General features: G+C 37.4%; 1 protein-coding gene across 3 annotated transcripts in view; it reads right to left on the bottom strand.

Annotated features, from left to right (window-relative positions):
• The window catches only part of LOC117435689 (rab effector MyRIP-like), a 193,114-nt gene that overhangs the window by 143,244 nt on the left and 25,295 nt on the right, over positions 1-24,575 (bottom strand). The gene's annotated exons all lie outside the window — the stretch shown is intronic.

Here is a 24,575-nt window from a genome sequence, read left to right as displayed (position 1 = left end):
TACCCCATGAAAGTCTTCATGATATACTGGGACCAGCACATTGATGATCGAGTCCGATCCTGCTTTTGTTCTCAGAAAGTGAGTGCAACTGTAACTCACTTTCTGTACCAAAATGATAGTATTGCAAAGACTGAGAGAGAAATTAAAAAAAGAAGATAAAAATCACAGAATTTTACCACAATCTCTTTCAAGTATTAAGCATTAACTCATGATGACAAGACAATAAAATATTATATCGTGAGCGCAATATACTAACCTTCTTTTTTAATTCACACCATGTCCCATTGGGGGTTCCGTAGTTTCGTAGTATTAAAAATGTTTGTTTAAATTTTATTCCATATGTGTTGAGGCACAGAGAAAATGTACGTCTGAGATATCAGCATTCACACAATCCCTGATTTAGTTATTACAACTTCACACTGGCAATTTAAAAACGAAGACGGATACGTGGACAAGCATGGCTCAGGAAGCATATCTCACAGTTACATGCCATTATATCACGTCAGACTGGGAACTGAAAACAAACGTTTTAGCAACAAGAAAACTCAACGACAGACACACCGCTATTAATTTAGCTGAGGATATCAACCAAAGTTAAATTGGGTCGGTTTGTGTGGCTTATAAACCATCTGCAAGATTCCTGTAAGATATTCTTATATAGGAATGTAGTATTTTGGTATATGCCTCTTAATCCATATAATAATTGTAATAGGAAATAAAATACAGTATTTAAAAAAAATGCTGTAAAATTACAGAAAATGCAGCTCTGTAACTTGCCGATAAAAACCTTAGGCGCAACAGATATTGCATGTGGTAGTAGATTCCAATTCAGGTCTAAGCTCATCCCATAATTCAGACATTGCCTGCCGTGTGAGACAAAACCTTTAATCTGAGAAACAGTCTACATTTATTTGGGGTCTGATATGGTGCGCTTTTTTTAAACATTTTATGACTCGAGAAATGAACTGTAGCTAATGCTATCAAGTTAGTGGACGAATTGTTCTAGGAATAGAATATAACTTCCTGTTTTAGAGCAAGAAATGTATTTTGTTTGTTGAAATGTGTAACTCAAAGGAGTTACCTAATAAATGCAAACATGTGATCATTGCTGCATTTCTGAGTTAATTTGAATATAGAATCAATTGAGGTTGATATTTATACAGTTGGGTTTTTACTGGAGCAATCTAGGTAAAGTACCTTGCTCAAGGGTACAGCAGCAGCGTCCCCCACCAGGGACTGAACCCACAACCCTCCGGTCAAGTCCAGAGCCCTAACCACTAATCCACACTGCTGCCCTCATTAAATTGTTTTAATATGCACCAACCTCTATTGACATGTCCACCCCCTCAAAAAAAAGTACACATATGTAGTATCTATATCGTACACACACAAATGACCCTTCATCTGCAAAAGTTGATTTTTTACACATTTTATGGTACTGTACAAATCTCCTCTCCCTTTAAACAGCTAATGTGAGGGTATTCCAATTATGACATGACTCAACATATTCTACCTACACAGGAGAGATTTTTTTTTATTCATTATAGGTTAAACTCCCTGTGGCACTTCAGCAACTTTCCTTGTACCGTCTGGTGTTCTGTCAGCAGACTCAGCACATCATAGTTCTGCACAGGGAGCTCAAAAGCATTGCCTTGTGCTTCCACATGCATGATAACCTTAACATTCTCATCCATTTCATCAGGAAAATCAACAGATATCCTTGTCTTCTACAGTGCATGGAATCGCAATACCCGACTCACAGCTAGCACAGGTCACAGATTCTCTCTAAGTCTGCAATAATTGTTGCTTTCCAAGCCCACTATCTTCCCCTGGGATAAACCTTCAATTATATCCAAAGAAATGACAGACAATATTTTGACAAGTAATCAACTGAGCAAATAGGAAATACATTGAAATAAAAAAATCAATTTAACCTCCCCTGTTTTTTTGAGTATTTTTAACTCCCTACAGTACTCTACATTATTCAATAAAATCAATTTTAAAGGGCAAGCTAAATCAAAACCCTGGCCTCTTCCTTTCAGCACTGTTTAAAATTCTGGACCGGAGCCTAGCCATCAGAAGCTAAATTGAACTGCCTAGTGCATGACGTGCTTTCTCACCTGGGAGAAAGAGACTATACAACATATCTTGCCTTAAAATGAATGTACATGATGTCTGATAACTGAAAGGTCTGAGCTGAAGATTCAAATAAAACAATTATGTTCCTAACTGTCTAATAATGAAAAATAGAATTATATCAAATCGAAGACAGAACCAATTAGCACAACTTTAGACTCTCAGTCATTAATTCATTCTTAATTTTTTTAAATGACTGTTAATTTTACAAACTAGAGTCAAACAACTACATTATACATTTAAAGTTCACTTCAGCGCTCAATGTATTTGTTCATCATTTTGCAACATTAACATTATTTGTTCTCTTTTAAAAAACAGACGTTAATATACTAAACACTTCAAAATCATCACCTTCAGTGTTCAAAAAAACTCTGGCTCATGTATATCAACATAAAGTACATTCCCCAGGGTAATAATGTAGACAGCGGCCTCTCTGACCAAATGAGTTGTAAGCATGACAAAATGATAAACTGGATATGTAAAAAAGCATGTACAGTAAATTTGGGAGTAAAACACTTGGTTTTCCTGTACAAACATAATGGAACATGACTGACAGAATCATAAAATACACCTGTACTTAGGCTTTATTCAAAAATCTTTTACCACAGTGCCAAGTTTACACCAACAAAATGCAGATGCTACAAAGCTTTCAATATATACCACAAAGCTAATGGAAAAGCTCTTGCATTGTTTCTTGCTAGTGTTAAAGGCTTTTTGAATGTGGCCCAATATCTGAAACCTAAAAAGCAGCATGGCAGATAAATGTCACAAACACATTTATCATGCAGTAATGGAACTATGAAGACAGTACTTTAAATGGTCTCTGGGAAAAATAATTATGCAGTAACATACATTCCAATCCCATCAACCCTTAGAAAAGCATCTGGAAAACCTGGTCAATGAGATTACAATGTGGCAGATACATCAGAGAAAAATCTGTGTTTATCATAATGCATGTCAGCTGTATCAGCCTGCTTCAATTAACGTTCGGTCACATTTGTGCCTCATAAGGGTAAGTACAGCAGGGTAATTTCTCCTGGTGGGTAAATGTGTGTATATATCTAGGCCCAAGTGAAATTAATTTAAGCAACCCAATACACTTTTTAAGAGAAACGAAAGAAACCGTTACAACACTATAATAGGATAAAACACTGCGTTATCAGAACACATTCTCAATTTAAAAACATTTACTTTTAGTTTACAACATAATTCTATCTTTTAATAGTGCCATCCTATTTTAAGCATTTTGTAAAAGAAAAGCTTATTAAAACAGTAATGTGTTATTCAGGCATAAAAAACAATCTTATCCACCCAACCAAAACTAATAGTGATTGCAGAGTAGATACATATATAAGACATCTATTTTTCAGGCAGAGAATTTTGCTTACCCAGTTCTTTTAAGGAATAATTAATTCACAGCGGGCAGATGATGTTAAATGGTTTTCAGGCAGAGTTTCTGATTCAGGATTCAACTGCAAAGGCTGGGCACATCAAATCACAAGCTCAGGTTGAGGCTGGAGATCAAGAACATTTTGGTATAGTTTAACTCCAGTATTTATTTCTATCTGAAAGCTGCCAATTCGTCCCAATTGCCAACTCTTTTGCTTATGTGGTTACAATAAACTAATAAGCTTATTATGCATTAATAAAAACATGCTAAAAAAATACTTATAATGCATTTATTAAAAATGTGTATGATATGTTAAATAAAAATGCATATAATGTGTTTGCTTTGTTTACATTGTAACTAGAATAATAATTAAGTTCAGTAAGCTAGCATCTTAGTTAAAACATCCTGACCGGATCCTGCACTAGCAGGTTCATTTCTTCGGGATCAAGCTGGACCCCATCTTTTTCTGTCTCCTCGGCAGGTAGCAGAACTTGTCCCGGGCGTCCAGTAGTTAGCATCGCAGGTTTGCCAAATCTGCTCCGGCTGGCTCCTGTAATGTACTGAAAACTGTCTTGCCTACACTGTATATATTCTGGGATTTCAGGTACTGCCCATTCTACGTGATTTCTGCACTTGAGAAAAGTGGGCTAATTCTGGTATAAGCATGGTACCCTTTAGGAAAACAGGCTGACCAATCTCCTTTCTGAACTGTGCCCTGTCTTTTCTGACATCTGTCACAATCATCTGGCCCAAATCTTGCTAGAATATATTACCCTAAGCTCTAACCTGTCTGAATCCCCCGCAGGACACTTATGAAAGGTCCTGTACTTATCCATCTCAATCTGTTCACACAAGTATACCATTCTAGGTACTCCATGGGTCATTTTAATGCTCTTAGCATAATATTGACTTACTTCCATGTCTCCAAACTGCCACACCTCAACATTGTAATTACAATCAGTAGGTATCTGCAGCATTAAATTAGACAATGAGCCTACTTTGTATATTTTCCACACCTGGCCAGGCCTAAGAATCTTAACTAGCTCCGTGACAGTTCTGTTTAAAAAAATCTAACATGGATGAAAACTAGCAGGTTTAAAATAAACAAAGATTAAATAGAGATGCATTAAAGTGACTTGGATGCACTGTTTTTACTGAAGATGACAATTTATATTAATCAATGCAGACACAACCAGCCCATTTGGCTCCAATTGAGGAAGTTATATCTAGGCTAGCTACTATGATTTTTATTTTTTTGCCAAATCAACAACTAATATCGACGTTTCTTTTTTTAAGAATTTACCGTTTTTTTCTATCTTTATTTTTCAATTCAAACAGAGAATGGGTGAAATCGACCTTTATACTTTAAAAAAAAAAATGGCTGTTTATGTCACTGCAAAGCCCCTTTATTATTCAACATGCAACAAAACCATGGTTACCAACATTCTAATAGAACAACATTCAAATTGAAATGACGTTTGGTCAGCGCGGAGCTATGCCTTGTGTAGATAAAGATCCCACACAATTAAAAAAAAAATGTCTCAAATAAACCGCAGAAAACGCAGCATATAAACGTTTATTACACAGACTTTTATAGCATACAATTACTAGTAAAAATATGCACAGAACAAAACAGATAGTTGCACTTATTATTCAGAGTCTGAGCTTCCCCCCCCCCTCTCCTGCTTCAGCACAGCTGGACTCAGATACCATGTTTCCACGACACCTCCCTCAACTAGTAACATTGAGCAGAATCGCTTCAAAACACAGACCACGCATTAAATCATGAGGGAAACCCGCACCGGATTCTTGTTTGTTCCTGCATTTTCACCAAGCAAGCTTCCATTGTACTTTAAGAAAGTTTCTGAGTGCTATCCTTCATATTTTTATGACCTTGTGATTGCATGTGTTCAACCATTCTGTTTGCCTTTGCGGAGACTTCTGCTTTGCACAGTTACATACCAGTTTACATACCAGTATATTTTCTTCATCTCCTGCCCCACGTTTCTTTACAGTTTTCACTTCAGTCAGGGTATTCTGCACAATACTCATTTAGTGTTTTCCTCTTGCACCACATTTTTAAATCTAACAAGTAACTGTCACCGTATATATAGTAAAAGCTTACCTATACCTTACCCGCTAATTAATTATTTGTTTATTTAGCAGACGCCTTTATCCATCTGTAAGAACAGGGTGAATGACAGTGAAACCACAGTACTAACAAACCACAGAGTTGACTGACAGCAACGTCTAGCCATTCAGAGCGGAACGGAGACGGGACAGACAGTAAGTATAAAAACTGCACAAACTAGAGATGGTTTCTAAATGATTATTTTTGGTAAGAAAATAAAAAATAGCGAGTGGTTTTAGCGACGTTTATCCTATATAAATCTATTTCAGTCAAACTCATATTTTTGGGGAATTCGACGTTTAACAAGCTTTACCGATTAATATCGAAAAGTAGCAAGCCTAGTTATATCTCAGAGGTTCTAGGACTTCCCATCAACGTCCGATCCACTTTGTGTGCATTTCAGCCTCAAATGATCCTTTGTATTGCAGAACCGGATCTAAGGAGGTAAGGTCATGGCTCCCACCATTGTAATTAGAATGGTGCTAGTCCAATGTGGCACCCTTCATTGTAAAACGTTTCTCTTTAAAAGCAAACATGTACTAATTGCAGCTAAAAATCATTATTTTAACTGTGACCTCACAGTCCTGACTCCCTATCCTCTTTTCTGTGGCTAAATTGGATACCACAGCAATTCAAAATAAAGCATCTGACGTTTGGCTGGGTGTAGAGATGTCACATACTAGATTACATACAAATATGTATTTAACTTTAGGCTTTCAAAACAGCCTAATGGATTTCTTTCAGTAAATGAACCCTGTATTTTTTGGAATGTTTTTTTTTTTTTTTTTTTTAAATTCTAATCTTAAAAGCTCATTCAAGCTCAAGCTGTTATGTTACAGTAATTATTGCTTTGACTGCATTCTGTAAAAGGTCAATGTGATGGAAAACTGGGGCTGTTCATATTTAGCTTTTGTGCAAAGCACATCACAGTGCCTGGTGTTTACAAACTAGGAGGGATGGCTGACATCTAACACATCACTGTAATGCCCTATAAAATACCAGTCAAAATGAACAAAGACCCAGCCTGAAGCCCCTCCTCCTCCTCTCTTCTTGATCTTAAATGTCAAGTGAAGTTCTTAGTTCCTACCTTTCAAACAGCTCTGGGCTCAAGGTAAAAATAATTCTCACATCTTCCTACTACTAAAAACTGCTTTTAAGCCTTGATATATTTGGTATTCCTTGGACTAAATGACTCTTTTGTCATGCTGGCATTTAATAGCATGTGTCTTTTAAAATCAAGTTTAATCAATATTCAGAAAAGTATAGTTTGATTATTTTAGTGGGCTTAAAAATCTTATCTTAAACCAAACTCCCTTTCTCCATTTGTGCTTGATTGACTTTACATAAATATTACAGGGTATCACAGGCCCAGAGCAAGGCCTAGGCAGTTTAGGAAGGTGGCAAAAAAATAAAATAAAAGCAAGGAATCTGTGTTATGTACAAAGCACTGCTCCGGTGACATTTAGCAGCACGGTAACTGGCATTACACTGAAGAATCCCATCCCAACATGCTCTTTTGCATGGTATGGAGTGATCAATAGTAAATTGCGTTTGCTCTTTTTATTATGTTGTTCTGAAGAGAATAATTTGTCAGAACACCGGGACAGACCGAGACAGTTCAGGTTTACAGACTCTCATCACCAATGCATTTAACAGACAGGTGTGTCGGGTTATTCGATTGATCTGTAATAAGCCATTCGTGTACCTTAATTACAACTGAGAAATGTATTAATAATAATGATAAACTTGTGAAGTACTGTATTTCGTGTTTGTGTATTTTTTGCTGCACAGATGCCATTTGCTGCCTAATACATGCTTACCTTTAAGAAAAAAAGAAAAAAAGGTATGCATTGGGACTTGTGCAAGTGTTCTAGCATGAAGTTAGTTTAATTACAGTGCTGTGTGTAATTCAGCTGACAGAATTCAGGAAGGTAGTAGTTGGCGTGATAATGCCTGTGGTGCCCTCTCTGCTAGTTGTGTACAATTATGTACAGTACATTGGGAGTGTAAATAGTTCAGTTTTCACCTTAGATAAAGTTTTGTTGCCCAACACATTAGATCATTTGAAGGCACAGACTAATGTTAAATTGCAATCCATAATGTGTGCTACGTAAGTATCTTTTCGATCTGCTTAGTTTATTCTAATATTAGTATCTTGGTTAGATATTTTCCTATAGTGTTATATTCTTCTCTAGTATAGTTGTTAAGCAAGAAAAAAACTAATTTGCAATATCAAACCAACGTTAATACTTTTGCCATAACATTCATTGTTAACCAGTACATTTTTGTTTTATGTTACAGTTTAAAATTATGACGTTACTGAAGTTATGAAACCATATACCATGGGGAAACAAAGTAAAAATATGTACATGTACAATTTTCAAAACAAACCAGGTTATATACAAGCACACAGAGTGATTGTACAATACAAGCTGAATCAAAAACCTGTTGCTTTTAAAAATAAATAAAATAATCATTACCTTACTGATATGTTTTTCCAATATTCCAATATATTTTAATAGCAAGAGAACATTCAAAGAGGAGGTTAAATGTCTGAGACACAAATGGCAAAATTATAGATGAAGAAAAAAAAAGGTAAGCTAAGGTTTACAAATTCAGAAAAGCAAACTATGAAGGTATGAAACAGAGACTAACAGAAGTAGATTGGAGTAAAATAGAGAAAACATCCACAAAAAGGATGGCTGTTTTTTAAAAATGTAGTACTAGAGGCGCAAAACAATTACATCCCAAAAGTAGACAAATCTAAATCTAAAACAAAATGGCCAAAATGGTTTAATAGATCAATTAAAAAAAATATTCAGCGAAAAAAGGCACTTTATAGAGCATTTAAAAGGGACCAAAAACAAAGTACACTGAAAGAGTACTTGGAACTGCAAACACAAATCAAAAAGGAAATTAGAAAGGCCAAGCGAGAGCTAGAAATCAATATTGCTAAGGGGGCTAAAACCAATTCCAAAATGTTTTTCCAATATTATAACAGCAAGAGAACATTCAAAGAGGAGGTTAAATGTCTAAGAGACACAAATGGCAAAATAATAGACAAAGAAAAAAAAAATAGCAAGTATATTAAATGATAACTTTTCACAGGTTTTTACAAATGAGGACACGGACAACATGCCCCACATGTCGACCTGTTCCTATCCAGTTTTAAATAAATTTAGCATAACAGAGGCAGAAGTGTTAAAGGGACTAGGAGCTCTTAAAATAAACAAATCCCCTGGGCCGGATGAGATCCTCCCAATAGTACTCAAAGAAATGAAAGAAGTTATTTACAAACCACTAACCAAGATCATGCAACAGTCTCTTGACACAGGGGTTGTACCGACAGACTGGAAAATTGCAAACGAGACAAAACCCAACCAGGTAATTACAGACCAATAGCATGACTTCAATTATATGTAAATTTATGGAAACTACAATAAGATCCAAAATGGAAAATTACCTATATGGTAACAATATCGTGGGAGACAGTCAGCATGGTTTTAGGAAAGGGAGATCGTGTCTAACTAACCTGCTTGACTTTTTTGAGGATGCAACATAGATAATAGATAATTGCAAAGCATACAACATGGTTTATTTAGATTTCCAGAAAGCTTTTGACAAAGTCCCGCATAAAAGATTAATTCTCATACTGAACGCAGTAGGGATTCAAGGAAATGCATGCAAATGGATCAGGGAGTGGTTAATGATTTAAATTCTGGTATAGTAAGCAAACTTGTTAAACTTGGAGACGACGCAAAAATAGGAGGAGTGGCAAACACTGTTGCAGCAGAAAAGGTCATTCAAAATGATCTAGACAGCATTCAGAACTGGGCAGACACATGGCAAATTATATTTCATAGAGAAAAGTGTAAAGTAAAGATACTGAAATTGAAGAAGGAATCTATGAAAAAGACCTAGGAGTTTATGTTGACTCAAAAATGTCTTCATCTTGACAAATGTGGGGAAGCTATAAAAAAGGCCAACAAGATGCTCGGATATATTGTGTTGAATTTAAATCAAGGGAAGTAATGTTAAAACTTTACAATGCATTAGTAAGACCTCACCTAGAATATTGTGTTCAGTTCTGGTCACCTCGTTACAAAAAGGATATTGCTGCTCTAGAAAGAGTGCAAAGAGGAGCAACCAGAATTATCCCGGGTTTAAAAGGCATGTCGTATGCAAACAGGCTAAAAGAATTGAATCTATTCAGTCTTGAACAAAGAAGACTACGTGGCGATCTGATTCAAATATTCAAAATCCTAAAAGGTATAGACAATGTCAACCCAGGGGACTTCTTTGACCTGAAAAAAGAAACAAGGACCAGAGGTCACAAATGGAGATTAGATAAAGGGGCATTCAGAACAGAAAATTGGAGGCACTTTTTTACACAGAGAATTGTAAGGGTCTGGAACCAACTCCCCAGTAATGTTGTTGAAGCGGACACCCTGAGATCCTTCAAGAAGCTGCTTGATGAGATTCTGGGATCAATAAGCTACTAACAACCAAACAAGCAAGATGGGCTGAATGGCCTCCTCTTGTTTGTACACTTTCTTATGTTCTTATATAAGGGTGCCATGCTAGGCTTTACCCAGGGCGGCAAGTTGCCTAGCACTGGCCTTGGAGTCCCGCAAGCACTCATGGACCCAACAGATTACAAAAGGCCGTAGTAAACTACATATATACATATAGATTATGATAATCTTCATCTCTTGTACAGAATGGTAAATCATAACTGGATAAGAAATTGTCTGGACATCTAAGCCAAAGAAAATCTGAGCATGACAGTTCCTTAGCAAGTTTCAAGTCTAGTTAACACTAGAATTGCCACGGCAGTCATTTTGACAGTTTTCACTTTAAATTTAAATTAGTCTGCGTGCGGGTCGGTTCAGGTGACTTTAGCACTGGGTCGGTAAGGTATGGTACGGTACGGTACGGTACGGTACAGTACAGTCTCGTTGCTTGTTCCCTGGGAAGGAGCGACTGGTTTCCTTTTGTTCATTCCCCGACAAACTTATTTACTCAAATATAGGAGCAGTTGAGAGAGAGTACAAAAGAACATTTGAAATTCATTGACGTAAAAAGGCGCAAGCCAAAAACATTAGGCACCTGCCCAGGTTCACTAATCAAAAAGGAAAGGGTTCTCTGTGCAGAGACTAAAACTAATGAGGTATGTCTGCTTCCTGGAATTTCTAAAAGATAAAGTGCCATCTGAAAACCATTTGATGTGGAAGGATTGATCACGCCCTTCAACCTTTTTAAACAGGGGATCTGTTCATTACTGACTGGTGGACTAGATCTAATCAAGAAAGGAAAAAGTATCGCAATATTGCTCCCCCATTATTTGGTAGTGCAATTCTACCAAGCAAACACCAAGGCATCATTCAAAGGGCAGTTTGCAAACCACAAGGATGTCCTACAACTATTTAGGGGTCAATGCAACTAATTACAGGTAATTACAGGTTACTGGCTTATAACATAATGTAAAACTGAAATTCACACAGGTAATAGAAATATTCACAAGCCAACTGCTTATTTTATATGGACATTACGTTTCCTTTCTGTGAGTTTGAAGCTTAATTTTCTTTTCTGTATCATTAAACCCACATTAGCTAATTACAATTGGTCAACAAAAACAGCATGATTGCAAATGAGCACTTCCTGTAAGAAATGACAACTAACATTTTCCTAAATAACTTTAAAGTGATGTTGAATGACCTTTCTTCAGGGCTGCTACTGTAATCCACTGTCAAATTAGTTTCTGATTAATAAATCAAGACATTAAAAAGACCACAATGCTAGCTATTTGGTTTGTTAAAACAAAAAGTCATTTATATTCGCCAAACTAGTTCTTAGCCTCAGCTTTTCTAACAAAACTGGCTTTTGTGAATTGGCAGATTTACTTGACAGAAACATTACAATATTGAGGTTTTTAAGTGCAATTAAATTGAGAAAAAAAAAGTGTAACTGCCTCATACTTAATGGTAAAAGAATGTGATCAATAGTCTATGATGTAAAAAAACATTGTGATTGGTGTTTTTTTGTTTGTTTTTTAAGTCAAAACATAGTAAGGAAAAGAACCAATTAAAAAAGATAAAAAATAAGTAAATTCAGAAGTGGGATCAGTGTTTTATTTTTATATAGAGTAAACTGCAGTCAAAGAAAATCAGGATTTAATAAGCACTTTTCCAGATATACTGAGAAATGACCTTACGTACTGTATACCTGCCTCCACAACAGTATGTCACCAGGAATTTCATTTGGCTTTAAACCAAATCAGGCAAGTCAAAACTGATTGTAAGCAGCTGATGTAAGGATCCATGATTTGTGGCTGCAAAACACCCATACTGCGGCCAAGATCTGCATTTTGCATGTGCAAACCGTGTTTAGCGGTCGTAAAGCGGGACTTAGAGGCCACTAAAAATGCAGCGCATGTAAAGAATGGTTTTCACCTGGCGTTCTTCACCCACTATCAAATTAGCACTTTGCCATCATTAATCCATTCAAATGAAGAAAAGAGCATGGAAATGGGCAGGGACCTGGAATACTAAGTGGATGCAAACATTATAATGAGATGTAAGGATTTTGCAAACCATTGTAGAAGCGAGTAATTAAGAGCTGTATAAATCAACACACCTTCAGAGACCTGTCATTGGCCTCAGGTTGGTTGCTGTGGTACATTTCCTGATGCAGAGTTGCCTGGCTCTTGTTAAGGACAGGCAGGAAAACTTTCAGAGGAGAAGGGCAAGACAGAGAAGACCCCGCATATTCAAACCCAGGGTCATTTTGTTTGGGTTGCTGGAGGATGCGCTGGTAAGGCATTATCGTCTCACTCCGCAGGTCATCCTTATTATTATTTATTTCTTAGCAGACGCCCTTATCCAGGGCGACTTACAATCGTAAGCAAATACATTTCAAGTGTTACAATACAAGTATCCTAGACCTAATAGCTGAATTTCACCTTTTAATCACCTGTCTGACTGTCTTCCTGGTAACACTGACAGCATTTGCTTTCTCCACTATAGAGGACCATATGGCCTCTTTGGTAGCATAACTGATGTTGGCTGAGTCTTTTCCAAATAACTGAATTTCATGTTGAGTAACCATAAGGACTCTCAGCTCCTTAATGTTTTGTGCGCCAAAGAAGACTTTGCTGCCCTTCCTCTGACATTTTTTTGTTTGGTTTGATTTTCGTGCTCCACAAATCTCATGCAGCACCTACTGCTCTCTGTACTCCTAACTAACCTCCTCTCTGGGCTGTAAGTGCGGCCGCTAAATAGACCGATGAACAGGTGGCACTCATTATCCTCATTATCATGATTGCAGCTCATTGTTTGTGCGTGTTGAGTAATTTGCATTGCTGTTAAGCTTACATAGGCCACAGTGCAAAATAATTGCCTGGCCGCTAGGCAATTTGGATTTTGAAGCCGCAATTGTTTGCACTATGCCTATCCTTACACCAGCCCCTAAATGTACTAAAGACTACAGATAGTGACATCTTTGAAAAAAATCTTTGAAAGCTGGCCTTACAGTTCTCTATTATACAGCCAGTACTCTAGTGATCTTCTGATAAAAGGTAATGTTTTCTGTAATGTGCATGTATCAAATGATAACTCAATCACCTCAAACTGTTTGGGAACCCCTAACAATTGTCAAATTGTCCCTCAAGCTATTCCACCAACACAAATCAATAAGCAAATAACGCTTCAAATTGAGAAAAATTGAGAAAGGACTTGTCAACATTACCATTAATGAATGCCACCTAGGGCATATTTTGCTTTAAGACTTTTTTTATAATATCAAATTTGAAAGTGACTTAATTCAACAGTTTCCATTGGAAACAAAATTGTTTTAAAATTAATTATCGAAACACATTTTCCGATACCCCACATATTTTTTTAATATTGTTGTTTTGCAGGAAAGCATAAAATTGTGTTTTGCAATATCAAAATGCCTTAATTATTAGGACGTAGGAAAACAGCTATTGAAATGTGTCAGAAAGATGAAATGCCATAATTACCTATAACTGGATTTCTTCCGGGTCAAGATGAACTCCACATATAAACCTCTGATCTTGTTGCTAGCCCATGAGAAAGAACCTTTCAGGAGGAAGCTCTTGTACAGTATTGCATCCGGATACAGGTGGGAGAGAGAAGAGTATCCCCAACCATATTTTTTTCTCCTGCTCTCACCCAGAGAAGGACTAACCAGCGTATATTTGCAAAATTGAAAAAAACAAACATAAGAGTAAGATAGTGGGGAATGAAGGAGGGAACTATAAGGTTGTGGAGTTTACCTTGACATGGAAGAAATCTAACTAAAGGTAATTACAGCATTCTTAACAGTTCTGATTAACTCCATACATGAAGCTCTATACTAAAGAGATTATGGGGGATCGGTAGTTTTATTATTGGGAAGCGGTGCAAAGTACCAAAGTACCAGAAAATTGACAGCCCTCATCTGGTGGTTCCTTGAACAAAATTGAGGAAGCTGTGAGGCTTTTTTTGTGGTGAAGAGGTCTATTTTTTGGTGTTCCCAGTCTTCTGAAGACATCTAAGAATATATCCCATTTCAGCTGCCACTCATGAGGTTAAGGGTCCTAGCCTAGGGCATCTGCTAAAGTGTTCTGGGCAAGTAACTTGCAGATTTTGTGCTGTCTGCACCACTTCCAAGCTTTGATTACCAGTTTGCTGAGCTGTCAGGATTTTGTGCTTCCTTGTTATGACGAGGATGTTCTGGCTGTGTAAGGTTAGCTTTAGGTGTCTCATAGTGAGGAAGATGGCCAGGAGTTCCAGATAATTAATGTGATGCGCCCTTTGATGCAGAGACTGTTTTCCTTTTACTTGGAGGTTCCCTGTGGGTGTCCCCCAACCTGTCAGGGAGGCATGTGTGTAGTGTTTTGTGTTGGTTGTTTTCTTGCAATGTCATGCCTTGTGAAAGTGTGGGTTACTGAGCCCACCATGTTGCCTTCTTTGCTGCGTGTGGTGACACTCATATTTTTATTGTCTCTGGAAGGGTGGAATTCCACGTTGCTAAGAGGTGTCTCATGTACAGGTCAGTGTCTTGGACCAGATGTATAGCTGAGGCGATGTGGCCAAGGAGGGTTTGAAAGGCTTTGACAGATATCTTTGTGTCTTGCTTGAAGTGGCTTGCGGGGAGCGTAGAGCTGATATTTTGACCTGAGGTTACTCTGACTTTGTTTTTGCCTTGTGTTGAAGGTGGTGCCCAGGAGAGTTGGATTTACTGAGATTTGTTTAGGCTTATCAGGAGTTCAGGGGCCGGTTGTACTAACGAGATAAAAAAAACAGAATCAGATCCGAGATCACTGGAGCCGGATCATGCAAAGGTGTTGTACTGGCGGATCTGGATCTGGCTCCACTAATCCGTAATCCTGATCTGATCCTGGAGCTGCACACACCGTAACTAGGGAAAGTAACCAATGAGAAGCGAACATATATGGCTCGTAGACCAGGGCTGTCTAATTTGTATACAGTCTGAGATCACAGTAATGTTACAAAGAAATGGCAAATGGATGGACAGAGATAGAGCAGCATGCATTCATTAAACAATGTAAATCCAAGTTACTGTATCCAAAACACTTTATTTTATGTCAACAACTATAAACCGTTTTAATTTTTTAACTCACCGTAGCTTGGTGCTGTTTACTAATGTCATTACACTGAGTTTAACTTTTCCTATTAAGAAAAATAGTACATTTAAAACGGTACAGCAAAACAACTTTTGTGCTTTTGTAATATATATATACAAAAACAATGTTACCTTGTGTAAATAAATATAGACATCAATGAAAACTAAATATTTTACCAAGCACGCGTTACACTATTATCATACCAAATTAATCACGATATACTGCTTATTAAAAATTATTTTGGGTTGTTAAATACATCTCAGACACTAGCGTTTCAATTTGCATTTCATTACTGAAAGTTTATCCATTTTCCAAAAACTTTAAGCTTTGTTTTAATTACCATAACAAACATTCTCGTAATATGATGTTGTGAACACAATAACACAATATACTCCAATCAAGCGGTCCTGATAAGATGCGTACCTGTCATTTTTTATGCACTAAATTTAAATTTAATGCGTAAAAATATGTATAGCAATTTTGCTGCACAGCTTGTCTGCCTTCCCTCTGACCTCCCCTAAAACCTCCACTAACAACTACATCTCCCAGAATACAATGCCTCCAGTTACTAGGAAAATGTACACAACAAACATTATCCAATCTCTGGCTAGCCCTGTTGCCTTTGCAGCCAATCACAGTACGAATAAGAAAAATTCAAAGCTACACAGGTTGAAGCATAAACACCCGAGTCCAGCTACAAATCCAATTGGAACCATCGTCGGAGGCAACCGCTAAAAAAAGGTGCCTATAATATTCAATAAACTGTTTTCTAACTTATTAATGCATTTCCTTATTGTATTTATCTGTATGGCTTTACTGTATATGGCTTTATATTTGTTTTAACATGATCACTGAGTTTAAGAATGTAATGTTAAACTATAAGCAATGTAATTAATTTGCAGTCAGTGTGATACCTGAGCCAATAAAGAACCTTGTAGAACACACAAGTGGCTGTACAGTTGTTCATAGTAACATTGCAGTTAAAATGGAAGGCTCTTTTTTATGCCTACCCCATTACCATTAAAGACTGTACAGTATTTATCGAGATTACTCACGACTTCCAGGTAATGTTGCATTTTAAACCCTGAATATACATGTTTCTCTCTCAGTGTTAAAATTAGAGGGTAAGTTACTCGCAGACCCAAAACCTTATCTGGAGCGCTGCTCCTGTCCCAGGGTGGTGGGTGGTGTGGCAACAAACCTCTCTAATCAATACAGTCACCTTTTATGATCCAAGCCACGCCCCATCAATCCTCTATGACCAATCGCTAGTTGATTGTAACCAAAAAAAGCACTGGCTTTGATGGATGCACAACTCCATACACCAACTCTATACTTAAGGTATGTTCCATCTTGGTGCGGACCCGCGGGTCGATCGCTCTAGTGTCACCACCTGTCGGGAGGCACGGTTTTACCCCACCTCTTTACCTTCACCTGCTACAACTGCTTATAAAGTTGAATTCTTACCTGTAAACAACAGGAACACGTTTAAAGTTTGGAACTCATTGTCTGTAGTTTTTGTGTGGTTACTGTCTATACACTGCAGTTTGAGGTTGAAGCTACATCTGTATCTTTTAAGTGGACAGAGCTGAAAGTACTTTTTAAAATCACCTTTTTTCTTATACCAATACGGTACTAGTATTATTTTAGTAGCAAAACAGTATTTAAATTACGTATAAAAATTGTGGTTCTTGCCTTTAGTAGCCAGTCCTGGATCTCTTTTTCCCTTAGAGCTGCTGCTACCACTGCCATTACCTTTGTAAACACACTAGGAGCTGTGGGTTTTGAATTGGTAGCTTTTGTATGGAGAAGCGATGGTATTTTTGTGATGAGGTCATATTGGTAATTGGGAGTATGCGTCCTTCAGATGGTCTGAAGAGGGTGTTCGGGTAGTGTACGGGATCAATGCTTGGAGCCTTTACCATGCAGTTCTTGTGATCGGGGGGAGGGGGACCTTATATATCCGGTCTACTCTTGAAAGGGATGTATGTGTGGCTGCAGATTTTTGCCATATGGTTTCCATGGTTTTCCAAGTGTCTACTTTTGGTTTTCAGTTTTTTTTATTTTTTTTATTTTGCAAATATAGGTTGGTTAGTCCTTCTCTGGGTGAGAGCAGGAGAAAAAATGGTCAGGGTCACCTAAAAAATGGTCAGGGTCACCTATATCACCTGGAGAGGCAATACTGCACAACAGCTTCCACTTCCGGTTCTTTCTCCTGAGGTAGCAACAAGATCGAAGGTTCATGTGTGGAGTTCTTCAGAACCGGTAAGAAACTAATTATCCCATCTCTTAAAAAACAAATTCAAGGGCTCCCGAGTGGCGCATCTGGTAAAGGTGCTCCACTTGGAGTGCAGGATGCACCCTATAGCCTGGAGGTGGCCGGTCTGAGTCCAAGCTACTCCACTGCCGACCGTGGACGGGAGTTCCTAGGTCGGCTAGGATGTCCTCGGCTTACTGCGCACCAGCGACCCCTGTAGACTAGCCAGGCGCCTGCGGGCTTGCCTGTAAGCTGCCAGAGCTGCATTGTCCCCCGACGCTGTAGCTCTGGATTGGCTGCATGGCGGGTCTGCAGAGTGAAAAGAAGCAGTCGGCTGACGGCACACGTTTCGGAGAACAGCGTGTGTGGATATTTCAAATAACACTAACAACAGCCAAGTCTGCTGCAATATTGTAAGCGTAACACAAAAGTACCAAAACCATCCAGCTTAAATGAAGCTTTCTTATTTCTTGTAAGTTCAGCCATGATTTGCAGTATGTCAAAACCAATGTGATGGAAGAGATTGAGCTTAAAATTGAGAATACAATTTCAGTGATACTACCATACAATGCACAGCCAAGGCTAAGGTGACAAGGCATCCTGTTTTGGACGGGACAGTCCCACTTTTGGAACACTTGTCCCAGTGTCCCCAGAACCTTTCTTGGGACACTCATTCCGCCCCGTTTTTTCACCAGAGCATCGTCTCACTGGTAACAGAAAAAAAGATATATTGTATTTTCATGCAGGCTGCTGTGTTTCTACCATATCTAACGTATTACAGAGTACAACACTTTATGTGACTAAAGAAGGTTGAAGGACCAGTAACATTAAAAAGTGGCTGTACAGCGCATGCAAATCTGGAGAATTACTGAACAGTCAACTTTCATATTTGCAACCAATCACAGAGAACTGTGAGTGGGTTTATCCACTGACTGCTGCTAAAACTAACTGATGGCTATCCTCGTCTGAATCATCTCTCTCGCTGTGTGAAGAGGTTATACTATTGTAATCTAACAATAATGGCTCATACAGGTACTATTGTATTCTGTTGGAATTAATCTTTTCATTCATGATAATTGTATATCTGTGTGTAGCTATAGGCGACAATTTCGGAAATCAGCACTGTCATGTCTCATCACCGTGCCGTATTTACAACGCAGGTCACTGAAGCTTGTGGTTTGAACACTTTGTGCATGAAAATAGCCCATCACAACACTAAGAGGGGCTGTAAAATGTGACAAAAGTATTTGGAAACACTATTGAAATAAGTCTATATTCACTTTCAGTTCACAACAGGTACCCTCTAAGAAACGTACGTTCATGAATAATACAAAATAATTTATGAAGTAGTTATTTTTTTAAAACATTTTTTAGTAAAACATTTTTATTTTAAGTATACATGTTGTTTTTTTTAGCAATAATGAAATACAATCATTTCAGGTCTCCTGGTGCCAATTTAATTTATTTAAAAAAAAATATTTACATTGATAGTTGAATACTGTATATGATAAAAATAGTTTAAAACAATTACAAAAAAAGAACCATGTCCTTGTTTCATTTTACATTTCTTTAAGAAATATGTAAATAAGCTGCCTTAGAGGCATCTCTTTTTAATTTGGTGACCCTTATTTTTATTTTTGTGTTAAATGTATATTTTATCCTGCAAAGTTTAAGAAGAAAATCGAGACAATGGAGTACTCACATTTAAGATTAATGCTATCTGTTGTATAGGTGTGATAGCTCTATATGTAGGGTTGCCACCTTTTCCACAGACCAAACCCGGACATATTTCTCAGTAAGCCTAGCTCTAACAAAATTGCAGTACACTGTAATAGTGTAACACAATACCACCAGATCTCGGTACAAATCAATAATCATGCAGTATGCACAGTATTGAGTTCTTGATATTTCTAGCAATCAAACTTGCAAGCCAGAAAAATAGCAGCTATAATCTTGGTAGGTTAGAGGCTAATCTTACCTGAGACAAGTAGCTGTGGTGATGAGTAACGCTGCAGTAAATCAATGCAATTTCTGAAGCGATAATCCTTTTTTATTTTATATATATATATTTTTTACAAATAATTTCTGGTCCTGCAATGCCCGTTTGTGACAGTCATAATTATTTTACAGCCATCGTGTCATGGCAAATTTTGTAAAGAGACAAAAAATTTGGTTAGGGTTTTTCAATGTTACTAATAGCTACCTCTAAATAAGCAATGTTTATACATACATGCACACATATATGTGGTTTAATTACCATTATATATCGTAAGTAACCCATATTGTACTGTAAAGGTTATGTATTTAATCACACGTGGATCAATGTAATGTAAAGATTATTCAAATGCTGGGGGCACAGTAGAATGTACAGATCAGTACTAAACAGAACATTTCTAATAAGATAGTGGAAATCCTTTAAGCAACTAATGTACTGTATAACTGGAAATTTTGGCTGGTATTAAATTTGCAGATTTGCTACCTTGGTAGATTTTGATGGTTTTTGAATTGATCTCTATCACTTAGCACGTTCACAAAGAAATGTCAGTTTTGTATTTCTACTTTTAAAAAACATTCAAATACATGTTTACTTAATGAAATGTGTCAGCTAAAACAGTATCTGATTTACAGTAACTAGTTATAGCATCTACAATGTCACTGCAGCAACTTGGAGAACAACAAAGAAGGCCTTCTAAAAATGAGTTACAATATTTACCATGCTCATATGGCCCTTCAATGTTAAGATATCAGTAATTGGAAAGGATTACTAACTGCAATACACTTTAACGATAGGCATTTGCTAACTCTCAGTTTTAAAACGTAGCTCTGGTTCACTAACATAACACAGTGGAATGATCACAGTATCATGTAGTAATTGTAGGATAGTATTGCATGTGTGAAAACTTCAACAATAAAGCCCAAACTAAAACGCTTTGAATTTAAAACTAGTTAACAGACTAGCAATAAAGCCAAAATAAATTCCACTCCAAAATGTCCTCTTATACGGTATGTCAAAGAAAATATTAAAGAAAGGTTAGTGTTTCTTGTGAGTTTCACTTAAAACCGGACATTTGGGCGTCTGGGTTTGTTAATTCCTGCTACCCGGACACAGATGCCAATTCCCTGGCTGTCTGGGTCAAACCCAGACAGGTGGCAACCCTATCTATAAGGTATTTTATAAGTATTTTCCTGTATCACAGCTTTTAGCTTTAATAGAAGAAAAACACATTGATAAAAACATATGTTTGTACTTCAGCAAAAGAGGCAAATGTCACGGCTCAAATTACTGGGGAGTTTCTCCAAATAGTTTTATTTCTAAATTTCCTTTTTAACATGTTTTAAGCCATGAGGTATCACTTAAAACTGAAAGGAACTTGTTAAAAACATGTTCATGGGGCTCCCGAGTGGCGCATCCAGTAAAGGCGCTCCACGTGGAGTGCAAGATGCGCTCTATAGTCTGGACATCGCAAGTTCGAGTCCAGGCTATTCCTTTGCTGACTGAGGACGGGAGCTTCCGGGGAGCGGCCCTCAATTGGCCGAACGCCGCCCGGGGGAGGGAGGGCTAGGTCGGCCAGGGTGTCCTCGGGTGGCCTGCTGTCCGAGAGCTGCTTTGTCCTCCGACGCTGTAGCTCTTGGGTGGCTGCATGGTGAGTCCGCAGTGTTAAAAAAAAGCTGTCGGCTGACGGCACAAGCTTCCGAGGACAGTGTGTGTTCGTCCTTGCCCTCCAAAGTCAGCGCAGGGGTGGTAGCGGTGAGCTGAGACTAAAAAAATAATAATTGGCCATTTCCAAATTGGGGAGAAAATAATAAAAATAATTGGCAACGACTAAATTTATATAAAAAAAAAAACATGTTCATTGTATGATGACATTTCCTGCCTTATCTATGCAGTTTTCTGGTACCAATCAATGATTATGAGAAAGCGAACAGGCAGGAAATTTCATCATGCAATTAACATGTTTTTAACAGGTTCCTTTCCATTTTAAATGATGCCCTTCAGCTTACAGCATGTTAAAGAGGGAATATGGAAATACAACTATTCAGAAACTCAAAGGGTTTGCTATGTGGATAACTATTTACCAGACTTAATAACTACTTCAGAAGGAAATTCCTGTTTCTGTGATCAGGGCAGCTTCTAAACAAAACTCAGAAAAGCTGATTAGTGGGCTTCATTTATTGCACACAGTCAAAAGAGGATATTTAACACATTTCATCACCTTTAATAGTAATAGTTTAACAGTATAAAGTGTCTAAAAAAATCCTAGTATCTGTTAATCATGGCACACTAATGATCCAAGCAGAAACTGCAATAGAAAAAAAAAATACAGAACAAATACCATGTCACATTAAATGGTAAGAAATTCAATATTTTGAAATGATTCTATGAAGTAACCATTTAATAAACAGAAATATTGAGATATGTAATGCTTCATACAGGAAGGGCCTGCAGACTGGACGCTGGGGGATAGCATAGAGATAGAGAGAGAGCAAGATGAAAGTGGAAATCGGACAGAGAAGATACAGTTTCTTAGGCGGAAAAGGGATTAGATTTGCAGCATGATCAGCAATAAAATAGAATCTCGGAATTTGATATGATTGAATTGCTACTGTGTAATGTAATAACTATACCTGTTGTGTAGAAATGACAAAGACAATAAGATCATTTATTCATAAAAAATAAAGTTTTTGAAGGTAAAAGATTCCACTCTGAATATTACCATCAGTCTCTGCATTCACTTCCAATATGATATTCGATCAAACATTGCCAAAGTGAAAATAAAAACCAGAGATCTTTCCCATAGCTTTGACATTGGAAGTTATTCACAATATTTCCATACTGTCCCTGTTTAAATACTTAAAAATCTGGTCACCTTAGCCAAGGCCCTTACAGCATTAAATCAAATAAATACAATTTCTTCAATATATCTTAGCACGCTGTTTGTGACTATTTGATTTATTTGAACAAAACACAGGAAAACAATTTAGCATTTTATAGCGGGTAAAAAAAAAATCTAAACTGCATAACCACGTAATACTCTCACAGTACCTAAAACATTCAAAAAACATGTGGATCAAATCAAGAGTTTATGAGATTGTAGCAATCTGAAGCATCTATAAGAGGCCAGGAGTGTATGATAAAAAAATTGAGACTGGTGCAAAATCGAAACCAAGGCAGTTATCGTGTTCACCGTGTAGAGTGTGTCAGACAAACAGACAGACACGATAAGCGCATAAAGGTCCCTATTTTTTTTAATGAAGACCCTAAAACCAGTTTGTGTGAGCATACAGAGGGACTTCTCCACCATCTAATAACTGCACAGTACCTGAAAGGTATCAAATAGAGTAGTGGTTAGGGCGCTGGACTCTTGACCGGAGGGTCGTGGGTTCAATCCCAGGTGGGGACACTGCTGTTGTACCCTTGAGCAAGGTACTTTACCTAGATTGCTCCAGTAAAAACCCAACTGTATAAATGGGTAATTGTATCTAAAAATAATGTGTAAAAAATAAAATAATTGTATGTAAAAATAATGTAATTGTATGTAAAAGTAATGTGATATCTTTTAACAATTGTAAGTTGCCCTGGATAAGGGCGTCTGCTAAGAAATAAATAATAATAATAATAATAATAATAATAATAATAATAATAATAATAATAATAAAATGTATAGTTTATCGCTTACAAACCATACTCTTTCAAATAACCGTGTTATGATTTTGAATGAGTGGCTCTTAAGAACAACATTACTGTCATTGTTCTTTCTGTATAAATTAAGCTCATGAGGGTCCTTATTTTTTAATGAGGACCCTGCAAAACTACAACCATATCACATTTATTCATTCAGAAATGAAATATCATAAATTACTTGATGTTATGGTTCAATTAGTTTAACATATGCCATGAAAGTAGGATTGGTTTGAGGTTATTGTAACAATATTATGCACTAAACTTGTTTTATTGAAAAGCCAAAAGAATATATGTAAGTTCTGAATAATGGACCGCTAAAATACATTTCAGCACCAAAATAAATACGTTAAATACTTATGCAAATGAGATGTGAGAAATAATGTGTTCTTTTCAAATCAAGTTATGCAGGAATATTGGAATATGATGTTGTGAGAGGGTGTGTGGGTGATTCATTGATTACAGGGGAGTCAGAAATGTCTTTGAGATGCCACACAGGCGCACCAATTTAGCACTTTGTGCTTGTATTTAAACCTCTCAGGGTTGCTACCAGCAATGGTATTGCCCTGAGGTATTGTACATGTAGAAATAATAGTCCATAATCAAAAGGAGAAAACAAGCACTGTAAATAAAACCACAAAGAAAAGTGCTGCTTAAGCAGGGTCTCGCAGTCTCCGAGGCACGAGGTACACTGACGCTGTTCTGTTCCCTCAGTACTTTTATGGGGTTGCCCAGATCCCCCTATAAACTGTACTTTACCAGAACTGGAAAGTAAACAAACTCAAATCGAGTGGCTGTCTTCTTCAGCCGACTCTGCTGCCTTTTGCTATTCTCTACTGCCACCTGCTGGTGTATCAGGCACCGGCAGTTTTGTTCGTTCTTTCTTTCTTTCTTTCTTTCTTTCTTTCTTTCTTTCTTTCTTTTTCTTAATTTCTCTTTCATTTTTCTTTGTCCGTAGACTTTCGTTCTCTGTGTTTATTCCAGTGGATGGTAACAGTGCTATGGACAACCCAAGAAACAGGACAGCATCATTTTTATGGGGTCGACTGTTCCCCCAAGACCCGCCCCTCAACCAATCAAAGAGGTACGAGCAAAAACACTCTCGCGCAATCTAATTGTGTCAATGCCATAATTGACAGGCGGGTCAAAACAGGGCTTCCAACCCCCCGCCCAGTATCACCCATGTGCCCGACATCCAGCGCTGGCGAGTAAGCATTTACATACATACAACAGAACTTCGTTTCTGTAATAAAGGCTTTCTGCTTATCTGTCAGAATACGCACCACCCTGTTTATCTCGTAGAGCCAATCTTTTCGTGGAACCAGCCCCCAT

The sequence above is a fragment of the Acipenser ruthenus genome, chromosome 3 (genome assembly GCF_902713425.1).
Source record: "Acipenser ruthenus chromosome 3, fAciRut3.2 maternal haplotype, whole genome shotgun sequence".
Lineage (NCBI taxonomy): Eukaryota > Metazoa > Chordata > Actinopteri > Acipenseriformes > Acipenseridae > Acipenser > Acipenser ruthenus.
The sequence above is the reverse complement of the archived record's forward strand: the minus strand, read 5'-3'. Positions and strand labels throughout refer to the sequence as shown.